The sequence below is a fragment of the Rhipicephalus sanguineus genome, chromosome 11 (genome assembly GCF_013339695.2).
Source record: "Rhipicephalus sanguineus isolate Rsan-2018 chromosome 11, BIME_Rsan_1.4, whole genome shotgun sequence".
Lineage (NCBI taxonomy): Eukaryota > Metazoa > Arthropoda > Arachnida > Ixodida > Ixodidae > Rhipicephalus > Rhipicephalus sanguineus.
In genome coordinates, this window is record NC_051186.1 from 60264007 (window position 1) to 60276194 (window position 12188).

The 12188-nt window shown below is 45.1% G+C and overlaps 1 protein-coding gene across 1 annotated transcript in view; it reads left to right on the forward strand.

Annotated features, from left to right (window-relative positions):
* Nucleotides 1-12188, forward strand: part of LOC119374544 (uncharacterized) — a 122866-nt gene that overhangs the window by 105223 nt on the left and 5455 nt on the right. The gene's annotated exons all lie outside the window — the stretch shown is intronic.

The following is a 12188-nucleotide window of genomic DNA, read 5'->3' on the forward strand; positions in this document are numbered from 1 at the left end:
CCGATATCACTTGCAGAAGTGTACACTGCAGCGCAATCCTTCAAGAACACTGCGCCCGGACCTGATCGTATCACGAACGCCATGAGCAGAAACTTAGCTAGCGAAACCCTCAAGCAGCTAACAAAGTTCTTCTGTGACACGATTTGGAAGCCAGGAAGATCCATACCACCTGAATTGAAGGAGGCAGCAATAGTCCTATTACCCAAGCCAGCAAAACCATAATCGCTCCGGAACCTCTGATCAATATCGCTGACATCTTGCATGCTGAAATGTTTCGAGAAAGTCATCCATACACGACTTGGGACGTACCTATAGGGGTCAACAATCTCCTACCAAAGTCCATGTTTGACTTCCGACAGGAGATTTCCACGTAGGACGTCTTCCTTCTCCTTCGGGACGAAGTTCTTAACCCCCACCTGGAAGCATGAATAGAATCTTGCTTGCATTGGACATGTGGAAAGCCTTCGGTACCATATTTCATGACACTATATTGACCAGCCTACAAGAGATAGGCTGTGGGGAGAGAACCTACAGCTACGTGTACAGTTTTCTAAACAACATTCTGGGCCATCTAAGAGGGGACAGGACTCGCATGGCAAATAAGGGTACTCCCACAGGGTTCTATACTGTCCCCCTATTATTCAACATAGGGATGCGGAAGTTGGCTCTAACGTTGGAAGAAGACACGGAGCATAGAGTAGCCGTCTATGCTGACGACGTCACCCATTGGGCGACGAAAGGATCCTATGGAGCCTGACAAAACTCTCTAGAAAGAGTAGTCAACACAATTTACGAATACGCTGAGAGGGCAGGCATGACATGCGCGCCCGGAAAACTTGAATTCGTACAAATCAGGCCCAAGAACAGCCGGCGGACACGCTTCCCAACCTTCACTTTTGGGCTGAAAGGAAACCAGATAAAACTATTGGCGGAGCTGGGAATACTGATAGAAGAGACGGTCAGTGTGTCGTTAACGCTAAGGAAACTGAAATACACATAGGAGCGTAGCGAGACTCATAAGGAGAGTCAACTAAAGTAATGAGAGCGTGACGGAAGGAGACACCAGGAGGCTGGTACATGCCTTCATCATTAGCCGCATTACATATGCTCTCCCGTACCAACTCACACGCAGATGGGAAGCAGAGCAGGCCAACATACTCATACGCACTGCCTACAAAGCTACATGGGGCCACTCCGATTGCACTGACACAGAACGCTTATAAAGTTTGAGAATTTGTAATGCATATGACGAACACATATGACATGACGGCCGTATTGATCACATAGAGAGAAAGACTCAACTCTGTGATGCAAGGCAGAGTATTGCTAAAGAGGCTTCACTACCCCTTGACACCACAATTCTGCCGTTAGAAGACGCACCAAATACCCGGAGAAGACAGCACATACACGTCGCCCCGATCCCGAAAAACGTCCCCCCCCCCCCCTCGCGGTTATTGCCGGCCGCAGACGAGCAAGTGAGCGGCGGCAGCGGATCGTTTACGAGGTGACCCAGACGCCTACTATACAGGCTCCAGCCCATACCCATGAGGCAAAAAGCATTTGCAGCGATCCTCACCAACGGAAACCAAGTGACCAAGCCGGCGACAATACGCACGAAGAGCATGGGCGTAGCAGAAGCGGCAGCCATAGCACTAGCCTTCCGACTAGAGGGCAACAGACAATCGGCTCACGTTATCACAGATTCACAACAGGCTTGCCGACTGTTTCTGAGAGGCTTCCTTCCCCAGAGCGTCCTACGCATGCTAGGATCCAACCTCCAAGAAGACCCGTTCACGAAGGTGTAGGTGGAAACGAACAGGCGGACCGCCTGGCTGGAGCATCAACTTTCCGAGCCGCGGATATGCCGACGCGGGCGGATTACTTATATACCTACCCTGCCGCGAGATATCCTCAAGTGCCATATAGATTCCCGGCTGACAATGGCACCACCCCACCCTAAGTTCACACGCTGGAAATCCTGGGACTGCAGACGCCTATAAACAAGCACATATCTCAACATACACACACTCAGCAAAGTGCAGCCGTCTCAACATGCTAACTGCTGCCCTTGGTGCGGCGACAAACCAGCACTCATTCACATCACTTGGAGAGTTCACAGCAGCCTCTATGAAGCACCGTACGCCAGCTTACACTGTGACTGCGTTTTTTTTTTCATTGTATTGATTATGAAGTCGCTCAGGTCATTCGGCATCACCCCTTTCCGAACAACGGTTAGTGCTTGCCTGTTCAACAGTTGTAATTTTCCTGGGCATTCTTCCCGCACGAAGATCACGATTCCAATTGGAGATCATTGGAAAAGACCTTTTTTTCTTGCAGTTGAAATACGCTTATGATGACACAAAGGACAACACTTATTTCAAGGAGAAACAGGTGTACCTTAAGCAGCCATGGTGCCAATAACACTATCGACCAATGGCAAAAAAAGTATGAGACTACTCTCATAGTCTGAATAATAAAAAAACGGCGTACGTATCTGCGTAGCGAAAATTCTTTTTTCTTTCACAAGGAACAATATTTATATTGTTTCGCATTAAAACTTCTCAGGTGCGTGTACCTTTACGTATGGCACTATATCAAAATAAAATGCAACGCTGCTTTTTTTTTTGAAAGCATAAGTTGCAGTAAAATACATGCGGCCTTCTTTGCCTTGGTCAGACTTCAATGAAAGAAAATGCATGTGTGCACAACTTTGTTGTTCAGGCTATTGACCTGCGCAAACGTCCAGGCGTCTCTAGGCGTTAGACGCCTGGAGACGCCTGGAGACGTTTGCGCCGACGCGCCTCACCACTCGTCAGTTTTTCCGACGGTCGACGCCCTGTTCGCCGCTATCAGTGTACAGCGTGTATTCCTGTAGTTTGACTTTTCATTTCCCGGCCACAAGTTCGACCAAATAAACAGGTTCATCTTGAACACGCCGCCTGCTGTCTTCATCGACGTCATGACCACGTGACATCTGGTGGAGGTGCTGTTCGTCCATGTTCCGGACGCCCTCGTCAAGCCGTGAACCCAGCCCGAGTCGCAAAGAAGACGTCGACGCCAAGGCCGAGCAGCGAGCAAGCCGCAGGCAACGAGGTCTGCCGGCAGAGCACGGGCCTCTACCTGAAAAGACCCGGGAAACAAAGACCCTGACTTCGACCACAGCGACGATGACAGACGCTGTGCCGCCCGCACCGATCCTTCTCCGGACGCCCAAGGAGCCGCCAACCTTCCGCGGATCATCGCTCGAAGACCCGGAAAGCTGGCTTGAAGCCTACGACCGAGTCGCCCTTTTCAATGCCTGGACCAGCGAAGACAAGCTACGGCATGTGTATTTCGCTTTGGAAGACGCCGCTCGGACCTGGTTCGAGAACCAAGAGTGAAGCCTGACAACGTGAGACATTTTTCGCGACAGGTTCTTCACCACATTCACGATCGTCGTCCGCAAAGAGAGGGCTGAGGCTCTGCTCGAGACCCGCGTGCAGATGCCAAACAAAAAATTGGCGCTCTTCACTGAAGAGATGACCAGGCTGTTCCGTCGCGCAGACCCTACCATGCCCGAAGAGAAAAAACGCCAGGCCTGCGTTGAAACTGCAGCACACTCACAGCGAAAGCTGGAATAGCGGCGTTTCTAGAGCACATTAAGCTCTCTTGGGGCTACAAAACAAGTACACTATAAAGGTACCCACTACGCCATAAATCACAATTTTTGTGAAGTTGGGAAGCACCTACTAAGCCATTATTCGTCATTCTGCGGAGAAGCGAGGCACCAGCTACACGTCAGTAAGGCATCATGTGCACTTTGTTGACGCGACGACTGATGACGATGAAGAATTATGGCTCAGCCCTTTGTAATGGGTTGGAATCTTTAAACGGCCCACCAGTTATGTAATTTGCATTGGGTGACGCCCGGTCACTATTTCCCTCTCCCGTCATGCTGTATAACATACGTTGACGTGGGAGAGAGACGGGGGGGGGGGGGGCGAAGACCTTTACTGAGACCCCGAGGAAATGGATCATGCGCTTATGGGCTTCCTTGGCAACCAATACAAGTGCACTTGCGAGGAACCCACTACGCTATAAATCAGTGTAATTTTACTGAGACCCCGAGGAAGTGGATCATGCGCTTATGTTCTTCCTTGGCAACCAATACAAGTGCACTTGTGAGGAACCCACTACGCTATAAATCATTGTAATTTTTGAGAAGTAGGGCAGCAGGCACTGTGCCATTTTTCGTCATTCTACGGAGAGCGTTGGTCCCTGCTATACGCATGTAAGGCATTAAGCGCACTTTGTTGATGCTGTGCCTGATGACGATGAAGAATTATGGCAGAGTCCTTTGTAATGGGTTGGAAGCATTCAACAACCTACTCGGTGCGCAATTCGCATTGTGTGACGCCTGGTTACAGAATTCGCGTTGTGCGACGCTTGGTGCTTATTTTACTCTTCTACCACGCTATACTGCATATGCTAATGTGGTTCCTTTCCGACATGAAGCCTGTATAGGACCTTTTTGCAAAGCAGTTTCAAGCACCGGCATGGCTCAGAGGTTGAATACTGGGCTCCCACGCAGAGGGCCCAGGTTCGAACCTCGTTCCATCCTGGAGTTTTTTTCTTATTTCGTTTTACAGCGAAAGCTGTTATGAGATCATTTCACCGGCCGTTTTTGGCGCCGTAGTTGTCCGCCGCCGCCGCCGCCGCCGCCGCCGGTGTCCGTAACCGAGTATCGCTCGAAATAAGAAAAAAACTCCAGGATGGAACGAGGTTCGAACCTGGGCCCTCTGCGTGGGAGCCCAGTATTCAACCTCTGAGCCATGCCGGTGCTTGAAACTGCTTTGCAAAAAGGTCCTATACAGGCTTCATGTCGGAAAGGAACCACATTAGCATATGCAATATAGCGTGGTAGAAGAGTAAAATAAGCACCAAGCGTCGCACAACGCGAATTCTGTAACCAGGCGTCACACAATGCGAATTGCGCACCGAGTAGGTTGTTGAATGCTTCCAACCCATTACAAAGGACTCTGCCATAATTCTTCATCGTCATCAGGCACAGCATCAACAAAGTGCGCATAATGCCTTACATGCGTATAGCAGGTACCAACGCTCTCCGTAGAATGACGAAAAATGGCACAGTGCCTGCTGCCCTACTTCTCAAAAATTACAATGATTTATAGCGTAGTGGGTTCCTCACAAGTGCACTTGTATTGGTTGCCAAGGAAGCCCATAAGCGCATGATCCACTTCCTCGGGGTCTCAGTAAAATTACACTGATTTATAGCGTAGTGGGTTCCTCGCAAGTGCACTTGTATTGGTTGCCAAGGAAGCCCATAAGCGCATCCCTTATGAAAATGAATGTTGAGTTTCTAGTGTCGACTTAATGCACTCCTAATGTGTCATTAGCCAGGCATTTGACGTGCATTGCCTAATGTCGTTTAGCGATTAAAGCACATTTGAGAATCAAATGGCAACGCACATTAACCTTGCCCTAATGTCGTTTAGCGATTAAAGCACATCAGAGAATCAAATGGCAACACACATTAACCTTGCCTAATGTCGTTTAGCGATTAAAGCACATTTGAGGACTCAAATGGCAACGCACATTAACCTGCCTAATGTCGTTTAGCGATTAAAGCACACCAGAGAATCAAATGACAACACACATTAACCTTGCCTAATGTCGTTTTAGCGATTAAAGCACATCAGAGAATCAAATGGCACACACATTAACCTTGCCTAATGTCGTTTAGCAATTAACAGCAATAGAGAATCAAATGGCAACGCACATTGGATTTCTGGTGACTGCAGTGGCCTGATTTTCTTTGTCAATGGCTAATATCAAAAATCATCCCCAACATGAGGCAGCACCATATGTCCTTCAAGAACGAAATCCTTTGTAAAGTGTTAATACAGCTAGTGATCTGTTAGTCTAGCTTACATATCAAGTTTCCCGGGCATATTGATAAGCCTTATATAGTGCGCCAGAAATGTGGTTCAGAGTAATGTTGAGGTTTTACATGCCACTGACGATCGGAGCTACGCCATTATTTGATGGCGTGATGTCCGACTCCGTGCACTGATAGCGCAGACAGAGAGACAAGAACTTAATGAAGAAGTACTGAGTGACTATCTGGGAAGGACCCGTTGGATACCATGAATTTTGCGTGCCATGTAAGATGTTTACAATTTATACGGAGGAAAGAAGTGGAAGTTCAAGGGCTCGTTTTTTTTTTTGATAGACACAATATTATGGAGAAGTGATCCATTATGCCAAGGAAAGTATAAGGGATATTATTACTAGTAATTGTAATGCTCACATTTACATTACAATTACTACTAGTAACATCTCCTATACTTACCTTGGCATCATATGCCTGTTAGTTCTCATTAATATTTTATGCGGATGAATTTTAAGCATGTTTCATGAGATGAATCAGGTGTTTGACTTTTATTATGTAAGATGCATTATAAATTACACTTGTGTAACTTCGGATTATAAGTAGTATCTTGTGAATAGACTGGAAAAAGTGCAAAATCAAGCAGCTAGATTTCTAAGTAATAACTGTAATTCGTTTTCAAGTATTTCAGAAATAAAAAGGACATTGGCATTCTAGCCATTAACAATAAGAAGGCAACTAGAACTCCGGCTGAGATTTCGTCAAAGTATTCATAATAATAATAATATAATAATAATAATAATAATAATAATAATAATATAATAATAATAATAATAATAATAATAAATACTGTACTAATACTCATAATATCCTGAGAGCTCGGACCGACGTCTCGCTTCGACAAGATCATTAGACTCACGAAATATACTGCAACACGCCTCAAAACAAACACTTCTGGTAGTTTGTTCTTCGTAAGAACATATATAGTATATACATTTAAAAATACGGAAAGCGTTTCCTAACAGTCTATATCGTTGCATAACTAATAATGAAATCTTTCGGTTCCCTATGATAACGTCGATATCATAACATGACGTGTGTGGAGTTATTCTTCCCAGGTATTTGAGTGACGTACTTATGGTAAATTTTGTACATTTTGTATACCCGCATCCAATTGCGTGTTTTTCTTCTTTTTCTCTATGTGTCTTGTACAACAATATGTCGCTACTTGTGTTGTGTTGTGATCCATGTCCCTATTCTCTGCCCTAATGCCTTGTTGGCGTTGTAGGTAAATTGTAAATAAATATAAATTAATTAATCCCAGTGCCCGTGTACCCTAAGCTTACTTGTACAACACGTATGTGCGTGAACCACGTCCGTTCCGACGCGACCTATGTAACAGTAACAATGCTGGGTGTCACTTTCAGGCTTCGAGAAAACAGTTTGCCACGAGAAAAAAAACATGTGCGCCAAACGAAATGCGACAGTCTAAAACACTTAAAGACGCAGGGCCGCGGAAACGCCCCACGGAGGGCAGCGTGCATGCGCCGCTGCGCAGGCTGATTGCCGCGGCTGTGAAGTTGTGCGCCCGGTCGCAGAGATGGCGCTGGCGCGCCGTGTTGTGGGACTGTAGTTACAGTGACACTGTACTGTAGTGTAGATAGCGGAAGTGGCAGCCGGCGGCTGCGCGCGCAGAAGTATAATTTAACCTTACGAGATGGCGCCATAGTAGCGTGCGTTTGTGCTAGAGAAGTGTATCGGTCTATCTGCGACGGCTGCGGTGAATCGCGCCTGTGCGCTGGTTCTCACGATCTCGGTTAGCAAATCCAGCGGCGTGGCAAGACAGTCGGGCGTGCTTGGCTACTACATTCGCGACGGTTATAGATTACACGTAATATCGCGATATAGAAACGCGGACGCCGCTGCGCCCATATTCACATTAGGAATGCCATAATCGTCGATGAATTTTATTTTAGTGCAACCCCCTCATGTACCTTTAGGTTCGAATAAACAAAAACGAACGAGGGGTCAGAGGTTCTGGAGGGAGTGGTGAGAAGTGAGGCCTTTGTTAAATCTTGAGCATCTGGAGGTGTAGCTTGCGAGCATTGGCGTAAATCACGGGGGAGTCGGGGGGGTTCCAACCCCTTGCAAGTGTCCCCGTTTGGGATTAAACTTTAGAACATCATATATTTGAATTACTTGACAGTTAAGTACAGCGCATTCAACTTTTTGTAAAGGCTGATTATGATTTAGTGTGTACCTTTGTGGAATACCCCTTAGTTGTGTCAGACTATAAAAATCGCAAAAGTCGCTGGACCGGTTCAAATTATTATTATTATTATTATTATATTCATTATTATTATTATTATTATTATTATTATTATTATGATTATCTATTTGTATAACCCCGCATCAATCGCGTGTTTTCTTCTTTTTTCTCTATGTGTCTGTCAACCAATATGTCGCTACTTGTGTTGTGTTGTGATCCATCCCAAGCAACGCTGGCCCGACTGCCGACGTTGTGGCTGATCACTGGCAAATAGCCGGCAGCCGACTTCACTGGCCACCAGGCATCCGAAAAGGGTCGGCCGGAGGTGCGCTGCCAGCTACGTCGGCACAAGATCTGCTGCACGATCGTGCCACCGTCGGTGGCCAAGTGAACGCCGAGCGCGCCAAAACACTTGTCGGCACTAGGTCGGCTGCACGATTCGCACCACCGTTGGTGGCCGAGTGAACGCCGAGCGCGCCAAACGCTTCGGGGGCGACAAGTCGGCAACACGTCCGTGCCGGCCTGGTTGCCGGCAGAGAATTCGAACAGCGTGTATTATTTTAGGGCAGCATAAATACACTGCAGGAAGTGTAAACAACTCTACAGTGTGATTTTTTAAACATTACAAAATCACCTGTGACACACAACATACTTGTGGTCCTTGAGCTGATTACACCAAGTGATAGAGATTATTTGTGCGAACAATCCAAATACATTATTGACTAAATAACAAAAATATAGCGAGTCATTACATTCGTGCATGTTTCTCCAGGCGTGCGTATCGGATTTTTCGAGACCATCATTCGCCAAGTGTGCGACAGTATTATATACATGGGCGTTAAACTAGGCTTTTGCGTTGTTCGATGCTTAAAACGGATTCTTACAAAAATAAACGTGACTGAAGCAAACAGTGAATTTCTACCTCAAATTTGATGCATAAATATTAAATCGTAAGATTTCATTCCAATTATTGCAAACTCAGTGGCTACAGGTTAGTCAGTTGCAGAGGTAAGGCAGTGTAATTTGAAGGTCATAAATGAACTTTATTTAGATAGGCGCTTATTTATTTGCTTTTTCATGCAAGTAATGTCACCCGCTTGCATTAAACCGAGCTCACCTAATACATTTATGTCATTCTGAACTAAAACGGCATTAAAAAACCATTCTGTATAACTTAAAAGAAGCATCGTCTGATACAGACAACATGAAGCATGAAAATTTTTGCGTGCTGCCCGAGCCGCGCTTTCAGCCAAACAGTCTGTGGATAGAGAGACGCAATGTTTGTTCTAACAGCTAGTCCTTTATTATGTAATTTGCGCAATGGAATGAGTAAACGTTCTCATCTTCGCTGACGGATAAGTCAGGCAACGGAAATCCCATATATGCTATGTGAAAAAACTCCTCAAAAGGCGTGGCCGCAATGTAAGATTTTAGTACCAATACACGAAATAATATATAACAAGAGAATATTATTTCAAGGTTGTTAGAACGAACACATAGCGATGGCAATCCACGGAAGACTCGGGCTGTGGAAAATAAAACGCAGAAGGTGGAAAAGTGCGGAAGAGCAAAGAGGGTCGGCCTCAGGCCAACATAAAGGAACCGCGCGCTGCTCTACAGTATAGCTAGGGAGCGTGGAGTGAAAACACACTTAAAAAAAAAAAAGCAAAATAACATGCGCTACTGCGGCCCGCGCCCCGAAGCTCCCGGTGGGGAGAGGGAAACTTCTTTTTTTCTTTTTTTCCGCTGTTCTCCGGTTTCTTTCTCAGCGTGGAGCCGCCTCCTCTTTCGAAGAAGCCGCACATCTGCAGGCCCGCCGTCAGTGCCCAGCAGTGCTTTTTGCCGCCAAGATAAGAAAAATGGGACACGTCCGAAACAGCACCACTAAAGACTTGCGTTTGTCAAAATTTACGCGTGTACGTCTAGGTAGTAACAAGTTTGAATTAAGTTAACGCGAATTTATCTTTTTCTTTAATGTGCAATGTAGTTACGTTACGCCTTTATCTCTTACAGATAATAAGCTCATATTCCTCGATATGCCTATTTGAAAAGTTTCTGTTATCCCATCACTTTGTCAGAGGTCGCCTTGCATATTTTGTGACATTCATCATTTTAGCACAGCATTTCAAGTAAAAATGAACCCTTGTTTTTAATAAAAGACAAAGCAAGTACACCGTAACCTACATTATAAAGAAATTAAAATAATCCCAACGATGCACTGCCTCAAGATCCGAAATAATGCCAGTCAGAAATCGCATTGTGATCATTTTATACGTCTTGAAAATACTAAACAAAAAGATAAGCAAGCGAATATGATGCATGGAAATGCATGAGAAACATTCCGCGGATTTGTCTGATCTTCTGACTCATGCGTATAAAAGAATCGCATAATGGAGCATTTGCGGCGGGTAATGCGCAACGCGCACTGCTGTTCTGTTGGAATGTTAATAAAATGTTTACTAGTTCTGTTATTTCACAGAATGATAATTATCAATGGGAGCAACACGTGCTTAAAACTGGACGCTGTATCTTTATATTTCTGTGATTCTATGGAGGTTGTAGCTTTATATTTCAAGACGCGTTAGACAAATGCATAGCTAGTGCCTCGCGGTAATCTGCCGTCGTCGGTGCCTCGCATGCAAAACGAAAAAAAAGTAATAAAATTACATTGCTAATAGTAGACGCTTCACGTGCCGTTGACGATATGTGTGGCTGACTGTAGAGGGTGCGCAACGTAAGCGTACCGTACGTTTCTACACATATGAGAACTTAATTATCAAGTCCCTTGCTGACGCACACACATGGGACCAGGTGCACTGCTCGACACCGTTAGATTGATTTATATATTTGTCCAGCCTTGCATCGGCTGCATAGAGTGATGAGGATTTGTCAGCAGAGCTCATCAATCTAACGCCGTTGTTATCGAAAGCAGAGCAAAATAACGCGACGTGGTGAAAAGTATTCGTCTCTGATCGAGTGACAAGTTGAACACTGGTCAATTTTACTTTGAAATTCAACATTTAGGTTTCGAGCTAACAAGCGCGAGCGCGTTTGGGCAGTATGTTGAGGAATAAGTCATGTAGTGTAGCTACAAACGCGATGACGGCCTTTGGTCAAACAAGGAAAACCGGCTAAGGGATAACATCGAGTTTTGCTCTGAACTGACTGAAGTTAAGCTATTAATCGGATGCTGACTATACATGCGATGGCCATAATGATGAGCGCATGCATTGGCATCAATATGGAAGTTGGAGTTCTTCGGCGTTGTGAAGAATTATTCGATCGGAGAATATCGTTAAAATTTTTTATAACCTTGAGAAATCGCAAGATTTGAACACTCTGGAGATCAATGTATTTGCCACCAGGAGTACATACGGATAAGAAAGTGCAATCACGCGAATTTATGTTTAACGTGGCTTTACAATGGTCCATTGTGCCGCGGTATAGAATTGACTGAAATAGTTCGCAAATGGCACGTTGATTGTAACCGACCATATACATTACACCATCTATTAATAATAAACTTTATTGAAAATGAATTCATTCTTTCTTTCTCCCATCGGAAAGTTTTGGCTGCTTTATAGCGAGACCAAAAAAATATTAATTTCGTCACACGAATTGTGCGAAATAGAGTTCTCGCGGACTGTACAACTTTAATGGAAAATTTCAGATACGTGTTTCAGGGGCGCGAAAGCTCTAACTGAATATATAAAAGCTGAATTGCGAAGTGATCTTAAAATCTGGCGTTCTTGTAGCTTATTACATGTCCATTTGTCTAAGAAGATGACGTCGCATTTGCAGTTCTGCTCCAATCAATAACCCCAGCACAGCAAAAGTTACATTTTGCTGTGCCTCAGTTTTCCCGAATCCCCGAATATTTTCTGATGTGCACATTAAGTATGTGAATAAGAAAAGGTACATTGCGGAGTTGGTTAGGATGCGGAATTTAAATGTCGAAATTTTTCACCTGTTTCGCAAGAAACTTCAGAACCTTTAGCGATCGGCCGCTGAGAATCCTCCGCCGCATTG